The sequence below is a fragment of the Pseudonaja textilis genome, chromosome Z (genome assembly GCF_049901715.1).
Source record: "Pseudonaja textilis isolate UNSWEBS1 chromosome Z, rPseTex1.2, whole genome shotgun sequence".
NCBI classification, from domain to species: domain Eukaryota; kingdom Metazoa; phylum Chordata; class Lepidosauria; order Squamata; family Elapidae; genus Pseudonaja; species Pseudonaja textilis.
In genome coordinates this window covers 70,432,911-70,451,346 of record NC_142008.1, presented here as the reverse complement: position 1 = coordinate 70,451,346, position 18,436 = coordinate 70,432,911, and the positions used below count along the sequence as shown (strand labels likewise).

Genomic DNA, 18,436 nt, shown 5'->3' with positions numbered 1-18,436 from the left:
ATCTAGTTCTATTGAATAGCCAATTTTTTTTGCCCATCTTATCATTGTTTCTTTCACTTGCTCTTGTTCCATTTTAATACTCAACAAATAGTTATACATTTTAATTAATTGTTCCTAATAGTGTTTGATCTAATTGCATTGGTTCTTTATAGAAACCATACATTCTTGCATCTTTCTCATATCTTGATTGTATTTGCACATGTGGCCATCATGCTTAATCAATCCCTTGATTAATCAGTTCTTGTTTAGATTTGTCATTCAAAATGTCCTTATATCTTACATTTTTTTCTGTATTAATCACATTCGGATGTGTCAGTGCCTCTATCATGAGAGCAAGACTGGTACTTTCATATAGTGTTTTTCTTGGACTTTCCCCCATACTAACAGTAATACATTTCTAACAAAATGTCTCTGAAAATATCCATGTATTTTGTTTTTACCATATTATAGAAAAACATGGAACCCCAATTGGAGATCATGCCCAGGGGTCGGATTCAAATTTCTTAACAATCGGTTCTGTGGACGTGGCCTAATTTGTGGGTGTGGCTTGGTGGACATGTGATTTGGGGGAGTGGCTTGCTGATTGGGCATGGCTACGTAGTCATGTGACTGGGGTGGGCATGGCTATGTAGTCATGTGACTGGGGTGGGCATGGCCATGTGGCTGGCAACCCAAATTTAAGTGGTCCTCACTTAATGACCAGTCCTTGCTTAGTGGCTAATTGTTTAACAATTGCTTTTTGCCAGTTTCCAAGGCCCAGGCAGGTGGCCATGTGGCTGGCAACCCAAATTTAAGTGGTCCTCACTTAATGACCAGGTACTTGCTTAATGGCTAATTGCTTAGCAAGTGCTTTTTGCCAGTTTCCAAGCCTGGAGAATCCTGGAGTGGATAAGGCAAGATGCGGGCAGCTACGGGGAGGGCTGCAGAGGGCTGCAACATTGTCTTTACCCTAATGACTAAGTATTAAAAAAGATATACCAAAACAAAAGGTAGTTTATTATGTCATGTCTTTAATGCTTAAATAATAAAAAGGTGCACAAAACTACATTGTTACAACATTTTAAAATATTAATTAAAAACTATTGCATAACAAAAGTTTACAAAAAACAATAAAACTTATTTAAAGTACTCCCAAATTGCTTTTCTATTATCATCCTGAGTTACAGTTTTCTTGTGTTTAACACGAGCATCATCAGCTGTGTGATGTGTGTCCGTAACCACTTCTTTACTATAGGAACAGGGTCCCATTCTTGCACAGGTAAGCCAATTAGACTGATGGTCAGGAGGTTCGTAATATTGGAAACTGTAAAGCGACTTCTACCTTCTGAACGTATTATGTTCATCTGCGAGAAACCCCTTTCCGCCTCTGCTGAACTGACTGCAATAGTTTTAATAATATTGCTAGCCTTTTTAATGCTGCAAGGAATTGTATAATTTTAAAAATCTTTTAGTACATTTTCTATGAAATCATGATAATCATTAATATTGATTTCATAATTGAAAATTTGACCAAATGCAACCAATTGTCCTTCAGCTGCTCTCCATGGAACCACACTTCTTCAATGTTCCAATATTCTGGCTCCAAATAATTTAGAAATTTTAATTGATTGATGTCTTTAAATTGGCAGCCTGTTTTTAAATGTTCACAATCCATCAATCTTTTCTTCAAACTAGTTACAATGCTTATATAAGTTTTTCATGAGGGAGTCCCACAAATTGATGATTTTGTATAAAATTTATATTTTTAAAGGTTTCTGAAGTAATTAATTCATCAACCTTATTTTCATATGAATCATTTGCCTCTACAAGCATTTCAAATGATCTAATTTATCTTAGCACAAGTTTTTCAGCCTTCATAATGTCTATGTTTCTCACTTGCAATGCATTAGAAAGGAGAGATAGCTCAGTTAGCACATAAATCATCAAGGCCAAATCAGTGAGAAAATAGGAGTTTTCAAGACGGGCAGCCATACCGGAGTGTTGTGACTCGGAGGTTTGAACCTGCTCTGTCAGAAGACATAGGCTCAAGTGATGAGGAAGATCTGGCATTAAGGTTTGAGCCTGCCTTGTTGAGTGACATAAATGGGAGTCAGGAGGAAGAGGAGGACTTGGCTCTAAAATTTGAGCCTACTTTGCTGGAAGTTTCGGAGTCATCTTCCTCTCCAGAAACTTCCTCCCTGATTGTGCCTCAGGTGTCAGCAGATAATCAGGAAAGTGTGCCGGAGTCATTAGCTGAAGATCAAGCTGAGAAATGCTGGTCTGATGCAAGGCTAAGACGCAGGCAGAAACGTGACATACAACGTAAAAAGAAAAGAGACTGACACGCCCCTCAGGGAATATAAGGAGGCGTGTTAGTTCTGAATCCCTGTTCAGGTCAAATTGTCTTTTGGAGCTAGCAGTTCGGATGAATTATTCTGTGTGACGGTCACTTCTAATTTATTGCTTTGCTCGTTATCGGACTTGGTAGGCAGCTTCTGGGAAAACTGCCAAGGACAAATTCAGCCAAGGGAAGTTAACTCTGTCGCTTCTGTTTCTGTCTGTTTGAGTATTTTCCTTTGGAAATTTGGACTCTCACCTTGTGGCTACAGGTGAGACAGAACACCAGAGTATTTTTTATTTGAACAGAAAAATTGATGTAGAGATGGATAAGCATGCCACACAGCTAGGTTGATCTTAAACTACAGGCGTACCATCTTGGTCCCAAAACGCTACCAATTTTTATAATTTCAATCTCAAGTTGTTAAGAAATTTTGTTATGTTCAATTAGATTCTTATTCGATTGATGGAAAATAGAATATATTTTATCAATAAAAAATTGAAAATGATTGATTTGCTTTATTTCCCTAATAGAATCATCTAAAACAAGTTGCAGGCGATGTTAAAACAGTGCCATATTATAATATTAGGAAACGCTTTGGCTATCCTAGTACTTACCTCAGATTTTCTCCCAAGCATAACACTGGCTCCATTAGAACAAAATCCAGTTAAATGTTTCTCCAGATAGTTTAAACCCAACTTTATTCAAACTTTCTATAACCTAACAATATATCATCTCTGCATCTTGTCTATCTAATTCTACTAGTTCAAGGAAAATTGTTGGTGAGAAAGCTGGACCCTCAACTTTTAAGTACAGTATAAGAACTGGTTTGGAAGATATAGTTGAGGCTTCATCAATTATCAAACAGATTTTGCAAGTTTTCTCAATAATTTTGGTTAAAAAAATGTTTCCTGATATCTTTTGCAACTGCAGTTCTATGTGAATGCAACCCTGTTCCCAAATCTACACCATTTCTTTTTTGTAACTCAGTCAGATCTTCTATATATGAAAATGGTCTGCACATTTGTGCCAGACTATAAACTGTAATAAACACTCTACATGTACTACCCAGTTATTTCTCACTCATCTTCTTCAATCCTTTGCTTATGGCATCATGCTCACATTGCTTTAACTTCTCTGTACAGATGTTGTGAGCTTTAGATGAGAAATGTTCCTTCAATTTCTTTCTGAGGGAAGCTTGTTGGATTTCTTTACTCCTTCCTGATGGTTTAATTTGGTAATTCTTCCACTCCTTAGCTCCATGGACACTTTTTTCTTTGGTCAAAATTTCAAATCTTCTGCAATACTTGAACCTAATTTTTTCTGGGAAACGTCTAGTCCATCATATTTTTCCCTAAAATGATTGTACTGCTGCAGTGTCCAGCTGTCAGGAAGGTTCCCTTCAATGTCTGATTCAACTCTTCCAGTACCTGATGATGTGCTGGCTCTTTCCTCTGGTCCTGGTGTGGATGATGTACTGGTTCTTTCCTCAGGTCCTGGTGTGGATGATGTGCTGGCTCTTTCCCCTGGTCCTGGTGTGGATGATGTGCTAGCTCTTTCCCCTGGTCCTGGTGTGGATGATGTGCTGGCTCTTTCCACTGGTCCTGGTGTGGATGATCTGCTGGCTCTGCTTTCTTTGATGGATGATGTGCTGGCTCTGCTTTCCTCGGACTCCAATGGTTGTGGTTGTGACTCTTTTGGATCTCCTTTTGTTTTCTTGCCGAAGAAAGCAGATAAATTCATTTGCCTTTTCATCTTGGCAATATGCTGCAAAAAAACCCCAACAACAGTGATTTGGACTCGATTGTTGTAAGTTGAGTGGTGAAGGCAGTAGCAAGCAAAGAAAGCAGGCGAGGAACAGAGATCAGTAATATTCAGTTACTTTTAAAAGTCCCTTACACTATAGCTAGTTAGTGTTTAAAAGATCTTATGGAAGAGGAACAAGTTTCACTAGACAAGAATGAGACGGAACTGAAAGTGGATTTGAAAATGACAGTCTATAAAAAAGATGTTGCACTGTGTATATAAAAGAATGGCCGATAGTTCCATAATTACAATTGATTAATTGAAAAAGAAAAATTTGAAATGGAAATACTATTAACAAACCCAGGGAGTTTGTTATATTGTGCCAGTGGGGGCACAAAAAATCTTTTCTAGCCAAGACTACTTACCTGGACCAACAGTCCCTAATGGAATGCTCTCTCTATAGCAGAGAGAGAGAAGCCAGAAGAAGCCATGTTTGGTCACCTAACCTTTTTAGAATGCAGCTTAAAAATATACTGAAGCTTTTTACAGCCTTATGCAGATATATATAGTCCAAAAAATAGATGATAGTACAAAATCATCTAAGAAGTTAAATTACAAATGGAATTGATAGGCACATTCACAGAGCAATACTGAATTCTTTTTCTGAAATTTATTCCTCAGTTTAAAAAACTGGAATATATGAATTCAGTATTGGGCACTGCTAGTGTAGCTATTCAAGAGGATATAGTGTCCAGGTTAGCAAAAATGGTAAAACAACATATAAATTTAAATTTTAAAACCAGAAATATTTTGTTGGTATCCACATAAAGGGAGTACACTACATATTTAATGTTATGCGTGTTAACAGAGGCTAGAATTGTTTGCGCAATAGTGGAAAAATGAAGAGATCCCCATAGATGAAAATGAAATTAAAAAAATACAATGTGCAGAAATGAATAGAGATAAGAGGTAGAAATTAGGCAGAGAATGATCATTGCTATGTATGAATTAAATACAGAAGGTTGATAATTATAAACATTGTTGATACAATTAACAAAATTAGAAATAAGTCAGTACAAAGAAATGTAAATAATTTTTCTGTTCCACTGCTGTACTTATTGATATTTGTTTCTGCTTTGCTTTTTCATTTATGAAATATTTTATAATACTTTATAATATAAGTATAGTAGAATTACAGAGGTAAGGTAAAGTAAGGATATATTGTTGTAGAATAGATTGATGATGATAAAATGAACATTATAAAGTAAATTAAGTAAAAATGGTGATTTGCTCACATCAAATGATGTAATATTAGTAGTCTAGTAAGTAAGTAATAATAGTAATAATATAAATATATATAGTGGATTTCTGATCTAAGGATTAATGCAAATTGGAAGAGAAAGACTGCAGAGATTGTGCACAAGTGATTTGTACCAACCAACACACTATGTAACTGAAGATGGTTTATGTTTATTTGTTTTGTTTATGTTTAAAAAAACACTTTTATTTTAAAAAAATCAATTTATGCATGCATGCAACTTCTTATTACATTGATGTTGCTATATATTGATTTAAGCAGAAACATACAATGTATAACATCAATGTAACAAGAAATTGCCTGTCTCCCTTTTGGTAAGTTGCTTTTTTATATTTATGTATTTATATATATTTTTTACTATCTGTTTTTGTTTTTATTAATCATAAAAACAAAACAGATTCTAAAGAAATAAACACATAAATAAAATTATTTTACTATTTATCTTGATGTTTCTTCTTTGCTTAAAAAAATATCAAGATGAATAGTAAAATAATTTTTATTTATGTGTTTATTTATTTCTTTAGTATCTGTTTTGTTTTTATGATTAATATATTTTATACATAAATATAAAAAAGCAACTTACCAAAAAGAGACAGGCTATTTGGCTAGCCAACTATGCTGGGGTCCTCCTCAGTCTTCTAGCTTGCTGTGGCGAGGACGGCCGGCCCAGGAGTCGGCTCTCTACCGGGCTGGCGGTGGCAGTGGTAGGAGAAGGTAGGTGTTATGTTCTGAGAACCCTAGGAGTTCTCACTCAGGTCCATTCACTTTGCGGGGGCGTTCTTCCCCTTCACTCATTGGTTGGTTCTCCCCAGCAGCCAGCTATAAAAGCAGGCTGCGGGGTCCAACCAGTCGCTGATCGCTGCAAGCCAGTTCCCGGCTTGGCAAGCACGGTTAGCCCTTTATTGTTATAATAAAGTATTGTTGCACTCATGCTCTGGTTCAGCCTCTCCTTTCCCAAACTTAACACTGGCGACGAGGATGGGATGGCTACCAGAAGCACCATGCAACCGCTGAGTCACTAGCCGCCGATCCGCAGCCAGAGAGAGAGCGATCGGCCGGCGATAAGAGCAACGCTGATCCGCAGCCAGATAGAGCGGTCAGCAAGCAAAAAGAGCGAACGCTGATCCGCTGACAGAGAAAGCAGTCAGCAAGCACTAAGAAGCGAACACTGATCCGCAGCCAGAGAGAGCGGTCAGAATCGAAAGTTAGAAGCGTCTGTAGCCGCTTGTTAGCCCAGCTACAGGAAAAGTGAAGCGCTGTGAGCCGCAGCCGCTCGTTTGTTTAGGCGCAAAATTCAAACGGCTGTCATTTGAATTTCAAACCTAAAAGGTACAGCGCAGTGCTGTAGTCAAGTCACTGACGCCCACACAGGCGCGAATTCAAACGCTGCCAACGGTTGATAGCCGAACCGTGTGCTAGCCCAGAGAGAGAGAGAGGATTGCGAAAAGCCTCTCCAGAGCTGAAATCACTTGCCTGCCACAGGCACTAGAACCTTTTGCCGCTGCCCCAGAGAGATTTTGTCCACAGGTTGTTCCACCGGTCCCATCACCATGAATTCCAATCCAGTCTTCCCAGCGTTCAAACCGGATGAGGAGAAGTGGGAATCATACAAGAACCGCTTCAACCATTATATCGATGCAATCAGGCTGGCTGATGCTGGGGAGCATCGGAAAAAATCGTATTTCCTGATCTACTGTGGAGCCATCGTTTTCGATACTGCCACAGCCCTCGTGGCTCCACGTGAGTTGAAAAACGTTCCTTGGTCTGAACTACTTGAAATCCTCACTAACCACTATTCTCCCAGGCCCTCACAGATTTCCAGGAGATTCACCTTCCGTATGAGGAAGCAATCGGACAAGGAGACCATCAATCAGTACATGGCCTCCCTCAGAACAGCAGCACTGCATTGTGGGTTTGGAACCTACATGGAGGACATGCTCCTCGATCAACTAGTCTGCGGGGTCAAGGACCTCCACCTTCAGAGGCGCCTTCTCGCTAAAAAGGACCTCAACCTAGCGCAAGCCGTCGAGGAGGCCTTGGCAGCAGAACTGGCAGCGCACTCAGCCACCGAAATCCATGGCCCGACTGCAAAGCTAACGACAGTTCCAGTCCACTCCGAGGAGGTGGTAGCAGAGGAAGCCCCTAGTGATGAAAACGACGTCCACCGCCTCTCCAACGCCAGACGGCCGCAGGTAGGAGCCAAACAAGAAAACATCGGTCCGCCCAAGCACATCACCCTGTGCCTAGCCTGTGGTGGATCTCATCTGAGGGCCACCTGCAAGTTCAAAGGAGCCACCTGCAATAACTGCCATAAAAGGGGGCACATCGCGAGAGTCTGCCAAGCCCCTCAAAACCCAGCACAAAGGCACCCCCTTCTCACACTCTGGACCGCAGAGGCAAGTATTGAACTGTCGCACTCACCACCATGCCAAGCACACTTGCCACACTGTTAGTAAAATCTCTCTCTCTGTTTACTTAGAAGGTAAACCGTGCCGCATGGAGGTTGACACAGGGTCAGCGCTCTCAATTATCTCGTGGAACACCCTCAAGAGGCTCCAGCCCAGCCTATCAACTAGCCGGCTCCAGAAGTGCCAGTTTAGCCTGAAGGACTACCAGGGGAGGACCATTCCTGTAATCGGCAGAGGCAAGTTCCTTGTCAATTTTAGAGCTTTTAAAGGTCACCTACCTCTAGTGGTAGTTAACGGCAATCTCCCTACTTTATTGGGGCTCGATTGGTTTCCCCATCTCGGCCTAGGGCTAACAGGAGTCCATGCTGTCTCAACCTCTGACACTGACTCCTTATTCGCTGATTACTCAGATGTATTCAGCGATGAGCTGGGGTGTTATAACGGTACCCCTATCTCATTCTCAGTCGACCCCAGGCAGTCCCAAACAGACTTAAACCGCTGCGGAGGGTCCCATTCGCTATTCGCCAAAACTAGATGCGGAATTGGATAAACTGTTAAAACAAGGGGTCATTGAGCCAACAGATTTCGCCAAATGGGAGACGCCATTGTCACACCCTCAAAAAGACGGTAGCCTGAGAATTTGCTCGGACTACAAGACCACAATCAATAAGTTTCTACAAGTCAGCGCTTACCCAGTGCCCGTCATTCAGCATTTATTACACACTTTTGAACCCGCAGCATTTTTGCCAAATTGGACATGTCTCAAGCGTATTAACAGTTCCCTGTTGACAACCAAACAGCGGAACTCCAGACCATTGTCACTCACAGGGGTGCTTTCCGATGCAAGCGTCTCCAATTTGGCGTAAGTGTTGCCCCAGGTATTTTTCAATCCCTCATGGAGCGGATTTTGCAGGGCCTCCTGGTGTAGTACCCTACTCGACGACATCTTAGTCTCGGCCAGGGACAGACCCCAACTCTTCCAGAGAGTCAGAGCAGTGTTAGAGAGGTTCAGACAGCATGGCCTCAAATTGAAAAAAGAAAAATGCGCCATTGCCACTAGACAGGTGGACTTTCTGGGTTATAAAATTGACGCCTCAGGCATTCACCCCTGGAGTCCAAGGTTAAGGCAATTCACGAGGCACCCACTCCAACCTCCAAAACTGAACTACAGGCCTTCTTGGGGCTATTGAACTTTACGCCTCCTTCTTGCCCCATAAAGCATCAGTAGCTGAACCCCTACACAGATTACTGGAAAAAATCACCTTGGCACTGGGGGCACAAAGAAGACGCTGCTTTTCACGCCGTCAAATCACTACTCACGCCAGAGGCGGTACTTATTCAATTCGACCCCAACCTTCCATTAGTGCTGGCAGCAGACGCATCTCCCTTTGGAATCGGGGCAGTATTAAGTCACAGGCTTCCCAATGGCGCCGAGGCTCCCATTGCTTTTTTCTCCAGGACGCCTCTACAACAGAGCGCAATTACAGCCAGATCGATAAGGAAGCTCTAGCAGCTGTTGCAGCAGTGAAAAAATTTCACGAGTTTCTCTTTGGCCATTTTTTCGAGCTGGTCACGGACCACAAGCCCCTCCTGGGTCTACTAGCTGGGGACAAACAGACCCCTCAGGTCCTTTCTCCTAGAATGACGAGATGGACCCTCTTCCTTGCAGCCTACTCCTACAGACTCATACACCGTCCAGGTAAAACATTGTCCCACGCTGACGCTCTCAGCCGCTGTCCCTTGCCAGCTCCAGCTGAAGACCCTGCTCCTGTCCACGCTATTTTTGAGGTCACCCAACTGGACCTCCCCATCACTGCCCTTGACATTGCTGCTAAAACCAAGGCAGACAAAACGCCGCCCAGGTGCTCGACTGGGTGAGGAGGGGTGGCCGGGTTGTAATGTTGAAAACAAATTCACACCTTTCAAGACCCGCATGCAGGAATTGTCCAGTTTGCAGGGCTGTCTACTGTGGGGCACTCGAGTGGTCATCCCGACCTCACTGCGCACCCGAATTCTGGAGGCGTTGCATGAGGGACACCCTGGCATCGTTAGAATGAAGGCATTAGCACGCAGCTATGTATGGTGGCCGGGCCTCGACGAGGACGTCGTCAGATGGGTAAGTTCCTGCAACATTTGCCAGGAATCCCGTCCTGCTCCTCCTATTGCCACCCCTACTAAATGGGAGAGCGCCAGCGCTCCGTGGTCCAGAATTCACATCGACCTGGCCGCCCTTTGCATGGGAAAATGTTCCTAGTAGTCGTGGACTCCTATTCTAAATGGATTGATGTAGCACAGCTATCCACGACCACCACACAAGCAATTACCAAAGTATTAACTCGCCTGTTTGTAACACACGGGCTACCCGACTCCATTGTCTCTGACAATGGCCCACAGTTCGCATCAACCGAGTTCAGCCGTTTTGCTGCCAACCTGGGTATCCGCCACATTTTCACAGCCCCATTTCATCCTGCCAGTAACGGATTGGCTGAAAGGGCCGTCAGGACCACTAAAGAAGCCCTGGCGAGATTCAGCAGGGATGATTGGCACCACAAACTCGCGCGTTTCCTGATGAGCCAGCACTCAACTCCTTGTTCAGTCACCAATAAGTCCCCAGCTGAGCTCCTGATGGGCAGGCGCCTGAGGACTGTATTGGACAGACTGCACCCTCAATACTGCCCTGACTCTCCCCTCGCTTCCACATCGGGGTTAGACATTTTATCTTACAGGAGCCAGTATTCGCGAGGAACTTCGCTGGAGACCCCCTGTGGATCCCGGGCGAGATCGTGGCCATCACCGGACCCAGGTCGTACGAGTCAGACTGGAGGACGGTCGTGTCTGGAGAAGGCACCTGGACCAGCTGCGTAGGCGCCTCAGCACCTCGCTAGCAGGGACCCAGAATTACAAAACGAAGGAGGCCTCAACATCAACCCCACATCCACATCCTTCCCGGCGACCAGCTTACACCGGCAGCCATTCCAGAAAGCCCGAACATGGACAGCGGCGCCCAGACAGCTGACCAGTCCGATCCAGTCTACAGGAGCACGTCCCCAGTGACCAACCCTACGAGTCCCGGACCTGCCCGAACCGAGGGGCACGTTGGTGACACTTTACCAGCTCTGCCTTCCCAGGCAGACCCTGAACGGACAGACAGCGCCCAGAGCTGCGCCTGTTCCGGGCGCCAGCATAAACTTCCTGCCTACCTCAAAGACTATGCGTGTTCGCATCTGGGGGAAGGGGTGTTATGTTCTGAGAACCCTAGGAGTTCTCACTCAGGTCCATTCACTTTGCGGGGGTGTTCTTCCCCTTCACTCATTGGTTGGTTCTCCCCAGCAGCCAGCTGTAAAAGCAGGCTGCGGGGTCCAACCAGTCGCTGATCGCTGCGAGCCAGTTCCCGGCTTGGCAAGCACGGTCAGCCCTTTATTGTTATAATAAAGTATTGTTGCACTCATGCTCTGGTTCAGCCTCTCCTTTCCCAAACTTAACAGTAGGGGACTGACCCAGCAAGAGTTGCTGCTTTGCCTCCTCACTACCAATCGGTGGTGGGAAGGCAAGGCAGCAACCCTTGGGCTGTGGTGGGCAAGGGAAGGTGGCGGGCTAGCACTGGTGGGCTAGCCAAGATGGCAGCCACCATGTGAGTGAGGCAGCAGCACTGGACCTGGGAGTCAGCTGACGACAGCAAGAGGAGGTAGGGGACTGGCCCAGCAGGAGCTGCTGCTTTGCCTCCTCACTACCAATCATTGGTGGGAAGACAAGGCATCAACCCTTGGGCCGTGGTGGGTGAGGCAGCGGCGCCAGGCCTGGGAGTCAGCTGGTGGCACCGGTGGCAAGAGGGGGTAGGGAACCGGGCCAGCAGGAGCTGCTACTTTGCCTCCTCACTACCAATTGGTGGTGGGAAGGCAAGGCAGCAACCCTTGGGTCACGGTGGGCAAGGGAAGGTGGAAGCTGGTGAGGCAGGGAGTGTCAACAAGGGCGGTGGGTGTCCCGTGATTTGGCAATCGACCAGGAGTGGCAGCGGTAGGTAGGCGACCTGGTTGGAGGCTGTACTTACCAATCTACATCTTTGGAGGACGGCGGGATAGGCAGCCAGGGCGGGCGAGGATGGCTAGCAGCAGCGGCGGCCAAGGCTTGCATCTTCTTTAAGGTAAGGCACGCATGTTGGACTCGGGAGGCAAGGTGGGCCTGGGAGGCAGGCCAGCCTGGTGAGGATGGTTAGCAGCAGTGGTGAGTGGGGCTGCGGCTTGCCCTCACTCACTCATCAGGGTGGCAGAAGGCAGGCAGCGGGGGAGAATGAGGAAGGAATTTTTGCCATGCGCAGTAAAAGAAACAGGTTTTTTTTTAAAAAATGGAGGCTTTTACTTTGGTTCTTAGAACTACTGGTGACGTTAACAACCATTGAAACCCCACCCCTGATCATGCCCCTTCAAATTTAATAACCTTTGTTGTCACAGATTTACTCATTCTTTCCTCCAGACAAGTGCAGAGGCCTGGTAGTATAATTTCCAAACTGACAACCCAAAGCCTCCTTTGTATTTAGCATCTTGTAGCAATTTCAAGGATTTTTATACAGCATTTTGTATTTTAGAGATGTATTTTGTTATTTGATTTTAATTAGTTTGTCTTATGAAGGATGGCAATGAGTTGGGGTTTTAATTCTGTCTTGAATGGATTACCAAATCTGTATTTTTAAAAGGCGGCCTCCTTAGTTTCTGGGGCAGAGAGAGACTGAGTCTGCTTTCTGTCTTTTAAGAAGATGTTTCTCTGTTTCTCATTTAGGGAAATATAATATTCTTTCTTTTTAATATTTCTCAAAATATTTCATTCTTCTAGGAGAGGGCTTCCCATACCTTCCAAACATGAAAATTTATTTTCCTCATGCTGTTCAACTGCTACATGTTTACTTAAATTTAGAGTAGTATGTTTCTATATTACATGTTTGAATCTCTATTATAAAAAGTTGAAAAGTTTATAATTTGTTTTATGCATTTTTTATTTTGTCACCTTTTAAATTTCCTCCCTTTTTTTACCCTTCCCAATTTCTCCCTTTTATATTATTTTGTATTTTATTATTCCTTTGAAATTCAGTAAAATTATTTTTAAAAGTGTGTGTGCTATGGTTTTTTAGATGATTTTTAAGGAATATTTGTAAATGTCATGACATCATTACATAAGAGTACACTTCAGTGGCTGTTGCCAAACCGTCAATCCAAGACTAATATTAGTGCTACAGGTAACTTTTTGAAGAACCAGAGTAGAATGGGGAAAAAACTTCAAATCACCCCAAAACAGTAGCTACAGATCTGACACCTTCCTAATGAAATAATAGGTTGCATTTTAGTCTAAGAAAGAACATGCAAGTTCATTTGCTGAAAATCCCACTTATGAAACATAAGTATTCATTCTTTGTGGCTAGATGAAGTGTTCTCCATGGGAATCACACAATAGTTTTAAGTGTTCCCAACCTAAAATGCTTCATAGTATTTTGAGCACTCTGTAGAATTCTAGCGGGGTTACCCATCAAAGTATTTTAGTTGCAGTACTTCAGGAATAAAGCAGCCTGACTTACTTGGATTGGCAGAAATTGGGACAATCCATTCCCAGTATTTAAAGTCCTCATTACCCTCTGTCTGACCTTTAAAAGAGTGGTTTCAACATTTCCATGAATTACCTTTAAAAGATTATCTTCATTCTTCTAAGGCATGGTGACTGACTGTATGATTCAGGGTGTTTTCACTCTTCTTTCATAACCACAAGGTATTCTTGTATGCAGAGACAGTTATAATAAAAGGGAATATTTGGAAAAATGATTAATAACAGCAGCTTTTATTTGTGCCTTTTCTTTCTTATAAATGTCAGTTTTATAACTGAATGGTTGGATTTGGAAAGCAAATCTTTTGTTGTGCCAACTATTTTATTTCTACAAGAGGCTCAGTGTCAATAAGGCTTTCAATTAAATAAGTTGCATATTTTTCATCCATTGTAGGAAGTATGGGGGCTTCTGCTTCTTTTATCTTTCACATTTCTCCAGCAAGGAGCTCATTGGATTTCTCTTATAGCTCACATTATTGGGTAGTAGATAATGGATGCAAAGGAAAAGTCAACCAATAAAGATAACAGCCCAAATGCAAGGAGTAATCTAATTCCTGTTTGATTATGGAAAATGTTTTCTTTGCCTAGACTTAATCTGCTTGAATGCTGAATAAATTTTTATTTTTCCTGTTTGCTTCTGATGATACCTAACTGTAGCCACATGTTGTGCGATGGTGTGGTAGACTTGTCTTGCAGGGGGACAAGGTCGGAATTGCTTCCAGATGGCCTGGGAGTTGTATGCATACAAAAAGAACAAATTTGTAACCACCATAACCTATTGCTTACCCATGGAACTAAACAACAATTACATATTACCTGAGAATATCACTGTTTCAACGTAACATTTAAGAAACAATGCAGATCTCTTCACAATCATACCATTGATTTGGAAGGTAAATTGCAAACAGATAAACAGGATGATTTCAATCCATCAGAGGGCATTATAAAGGTAATGCTAGGAACATCTGAATCTACATTTAAATAAATAATTCCCTCAACGCTGTCCAACTATTTACAAAGTCTGCATTACTATTACTGTTAATTTTCTCATCACTCCTTATCACCCATCCCCTCCCACTTGTGACTGTATGACTGTAACTTTGTTGCTTGTATCCTTATGACTGTATTCATATTGACTGTTTCCTAGTATGATTTGATTGCTTATTGTAATCTATGACTACTATTAAGTGTTGTACCTTATGATTCTTAACTCTTGATGAATGTATCTTTTCTTTTATGTAGACTGAGAGAATTTGCATCAAGACAAATTTCTTGTGTGTCCAATCACACTTGGCCAATAAAGAATTCTATTCTATTCTATTCTATTCTATTCTATTCTATTCTATTCTATTCTATTCTATTCTATTCTATTCTATTCCATTCCATTTCATTCTAATTCTATTCTATTCTATTCTATTCTATTCTATTCTATTCTATTCTATTCTATTCTATTCTATTCTATTCTATGAGAGAAGAGGAATGGAGAGAGCCCAGGGGGGCGGGGCTGTGCAGGGGGGCTGTATAGGTATCTGATGTAATTTGCCTAGCTTCACCTGCTGCTTCGTGTCTGTTAGGAAGCTTATCGTGTGGGATGCTACCAGTTTGGCAGCATCCCAGAACCGGTAGCTGTGAAGAGCAGCTGAAACCGAACCAGTTGGGTGTTTGGCCCACCCACCTGCCCGGGCTCTAGGCTGTCCTCTATTCCCTGCTTTTCCCTCCTCAGCTGCTATGTGTGGCACAATTGAGGTTGAAAAAGCAGGAAACAAGAGGATTTTCAAATGCTGCATACCCATGTGCAGCGCTTGTCAGCTGTTCAGGCAGCAGAGTTGATTTCTTGCAAATGCTGCATACATGGGTAGTTCGGAGAACCGGCAAATCGATCTACTGGCTGGGCCCGTCCCTCCCCACCCATTCACTCCTTACCTGGCATGCAAGCCATCCAACTTGCCTGGTTTGGTGAGTTGCTAGTTTTCCATTTTTTTCCCTGACCATCAGTTGTTCTGCTCTGCCGGGAGATTTAGATTAGTTAGAAAGCAGGAAATCCTTGGATTTCTTGCTTCCTAGCTAATCTAAAAGCACAGCTGAACTTTCCTTAGGACTGAAGCTTCTAGTTTTCATTGCAGAGTCATATTCAGGTAGCTGATTGGAGATAGATAGATTTCTAAAGTGACTCTGTGATTCTGTAAACAACTCAATCAGCCTGCCTGCTTTGCCTGCTTTTGGGTAAAAGTTGCTCTTTTTAAAATAAAAATTTCAGTATTTACATACATGGTGTTTTGTGAGTTAATTTTATGAGTTTGCTTGCAAGCAAATTTTATGTGACAGACTCAGGTAGCCGGTTTGAGATAGATAGATCTCTAAGTGAATCTGTGATTCTGTGAGCAACTCAATCTGCCTGCCTGCTTTGCCTGCTTTTGGGTAAAAGTTGCTCTTTTTTATAAAAAATTCAATATTTACATTAATATTTGCATTAATATTTATAATATTTACATACAAGCCATGCCTACCCAGTCACATGACCACCAAGCCATGCCCAGTCAGCAAGCCATATTCACCCAGTCATATGACCACCAAGCCACACCCACAAATTAGGCCACACCCACAGAACCGGTTAAGAAATTTAAATCCCACCCTTGAAGCTTATGATCCACTTACAAGTGTGATCAGGCACAGCTAGCTGATTTTGTTTAATTAGAAGAATATCTGAAATGATGGTATTGAATGCTGAGTTGAAGTCTACAAAGGAGACCTTTGCATAGATCTTTGGACATTCAAGATGTTGTAGGATGTAGTGCAGAGACATAGTAACAGTATCATCTGTCAATCTATTTGCTTGGTAGGCAAATTGCAAGGCGTCTAATAGCAGGTCTGTGATGGTTTTCAGGGGGGCCACCACTAGCCTTTCAAAGATTTTCATAACTCAGATGTTAGAACAACTGGTCTGAAATCATTCAGTTGCTCTCTTGTTTATAAAAAAATCAATATTTATATACATGGTGTTTTGTGAGTTAATTTTGTGAATTTGCTTGCAAGCAAATTTTATGAATTTACTTGTGTGACAGACTCAGGTGGCTGATTGGAGTTATATAGAGCTCTAAGTGAATCTGTTATTCTGTGAGCAACTCAGTCTGCCTGCCTGCTTTGCCTGCTTTTGGGTAAAAGTTGCTTTTTAAAAATAAAACATTAAATATTTATATAAATATTTATAATATTTACATTCAAGCCATGCCCACCCAGTCACATGCCCACCAAGCCATGCCCAGTCAGCAAGCCATATCCACCCAGTCACATGACCACCAAGCCACACCCACAAATTAGGCCACACCCACAGAACCGGTTAAGAAATTTAAATCCCACCCTTGAAGCTTATGATCCACTTACAAGTGTGATCAGGCACAGCTAGCTGATTTTGTTTAATTAGAAGAATATCTGGATGATGGTATTGAATGCTGAGTTGAAGTCTACAAAGGAGACCTTTGCATAGATCTTTGGACATTCAAGATGTTGTAGGATGTAGTGCAGAGACATAGTAACAGTATCATCTGTCAATCTATTTGCTTGGTAGGCAAATTGCAAGGCGTCTAATAGCAGGTCTGTGATGGTTTTCAGGTGGGCCAGCACTGCCCTTTCAAAGATTTTCATAACTACAGATGTTAGGGCAACTGGTCTGAAATCATTCAGTTCCTTAATGGAAAGTTTCTTTGGCACTGGGATGATAGTAGAATGTTTGGAGCAAAAAAGAACATAGCATATTTCTAATGATTTATTAAAGATGGGGGTGAACATGGGACTAGTTGGTCAACACAAGCTATTAAGCAAGAAGGAGTTATTTTCCCTGGGCCTGGTGTTTTTCCTGGCTTTTGTCTGTGAAATAGACCTTGCACTTCATTGTCAGCCATGTGAGCTTTAATCACCAGAGGTGGTAGGCTCAATGGGATGGAATAGGTTGTAGGAAGCTTGGCTGTTGTTGGTGTGTCTAGTAGAGTGGCAGTAGTTTTCGCTCAAACCTACAGTAAAAAACATTCAGGTCATTTGCCAATTGTTGATTTCCTTCAGCATGGGAAGCAGGTTTGCTGTAGCCGGTGATATTTTTAAAAGTTTTCCACATGTTTACTGGTTCATTTGTTGATAACTAATTTTTAGCTTTTGAGAGTAGCTTCTTTTTGCTGCTCTGATCTGCCTTGTTATTATGTTTCTGGCCTGGTTTTACATCATTCTGTCACCTTTTCTGTAGGTTCCTCTTTGGCATGATATAGCTATTTATGTTTAGCTGTGAACCAAGGTTTGTTGTTCCTGTATATTCATAGGTTTCTAGTTGGCACACAAAGGTCTTCACAAAACTGATATATGATGTTACAGTATCTGTGAGTTCATCCAAGTTTGCAGAGATATCTTCGAAAACATTCCAATCAGTGAAGTCAAGAAAAGACTGTGACTTCAACTTTGCCTCCTCAGTCTAAGTCCTCACTGGTTTAATTGTTGGTTTCATGGTTTTAAGTCTTTGTCTGTAAACAGGTACAAGATGAATCATACAATGATCAGAGTGTCTCACAGCTGCTCATCATAAAGACTGATAAGCATCTTTTAATGTTGTGTAGAAATCATCTAAAGTATTCTTGCCTCTCATGAGACAATTGACATGCTGAAAATATTTTGGTAACTCTTTGCTTAAGTTAGCACTGTTGAGATTATTCCAGTTTTTCAAGAAATGATGTATTGGCAAACTTCTTTTCCTAGAGTACCTAGATATAGCTGAAAATATTCCAGCTTCAAATTTGGGAAACCAGTGACAATCATATTTTTTAAAAAAAGTTTTATTGATTTTAACAACAAACAAAACCACATAAAACATACAACATAAAACATAAAACATCCTCCTCCTTCATAGATTTACACAGGTTTGGTTTACCACTTTTTTGGTTTACCACTTTTTTTTGTGCATCCGTTTCCTAGACGCCATTATAGTTATATTACATAATCACTCATATTATCAATCAACAATTGTATAACCTAGTATCATTACTAAGAAATCATTTAACTATAATTTTGTTAATTCATACT

The 18,436-nt window shown here is 42.1% G+C and overlaps 1 pseudogene; it reads right to left on the bottom strand.

The window, feature by feature from the left end:
- Window positions 1–1,683: 1,683 nt before the first annotated feature.
- LOC148124077 (E3 SUMO-protein ligase KIAA1586 pseudogene) overlaps window positions 1,684–18,436 on the bottom strand; it is a 48,983-nt pseudogene continuing 32,230 nt past the window's right edge.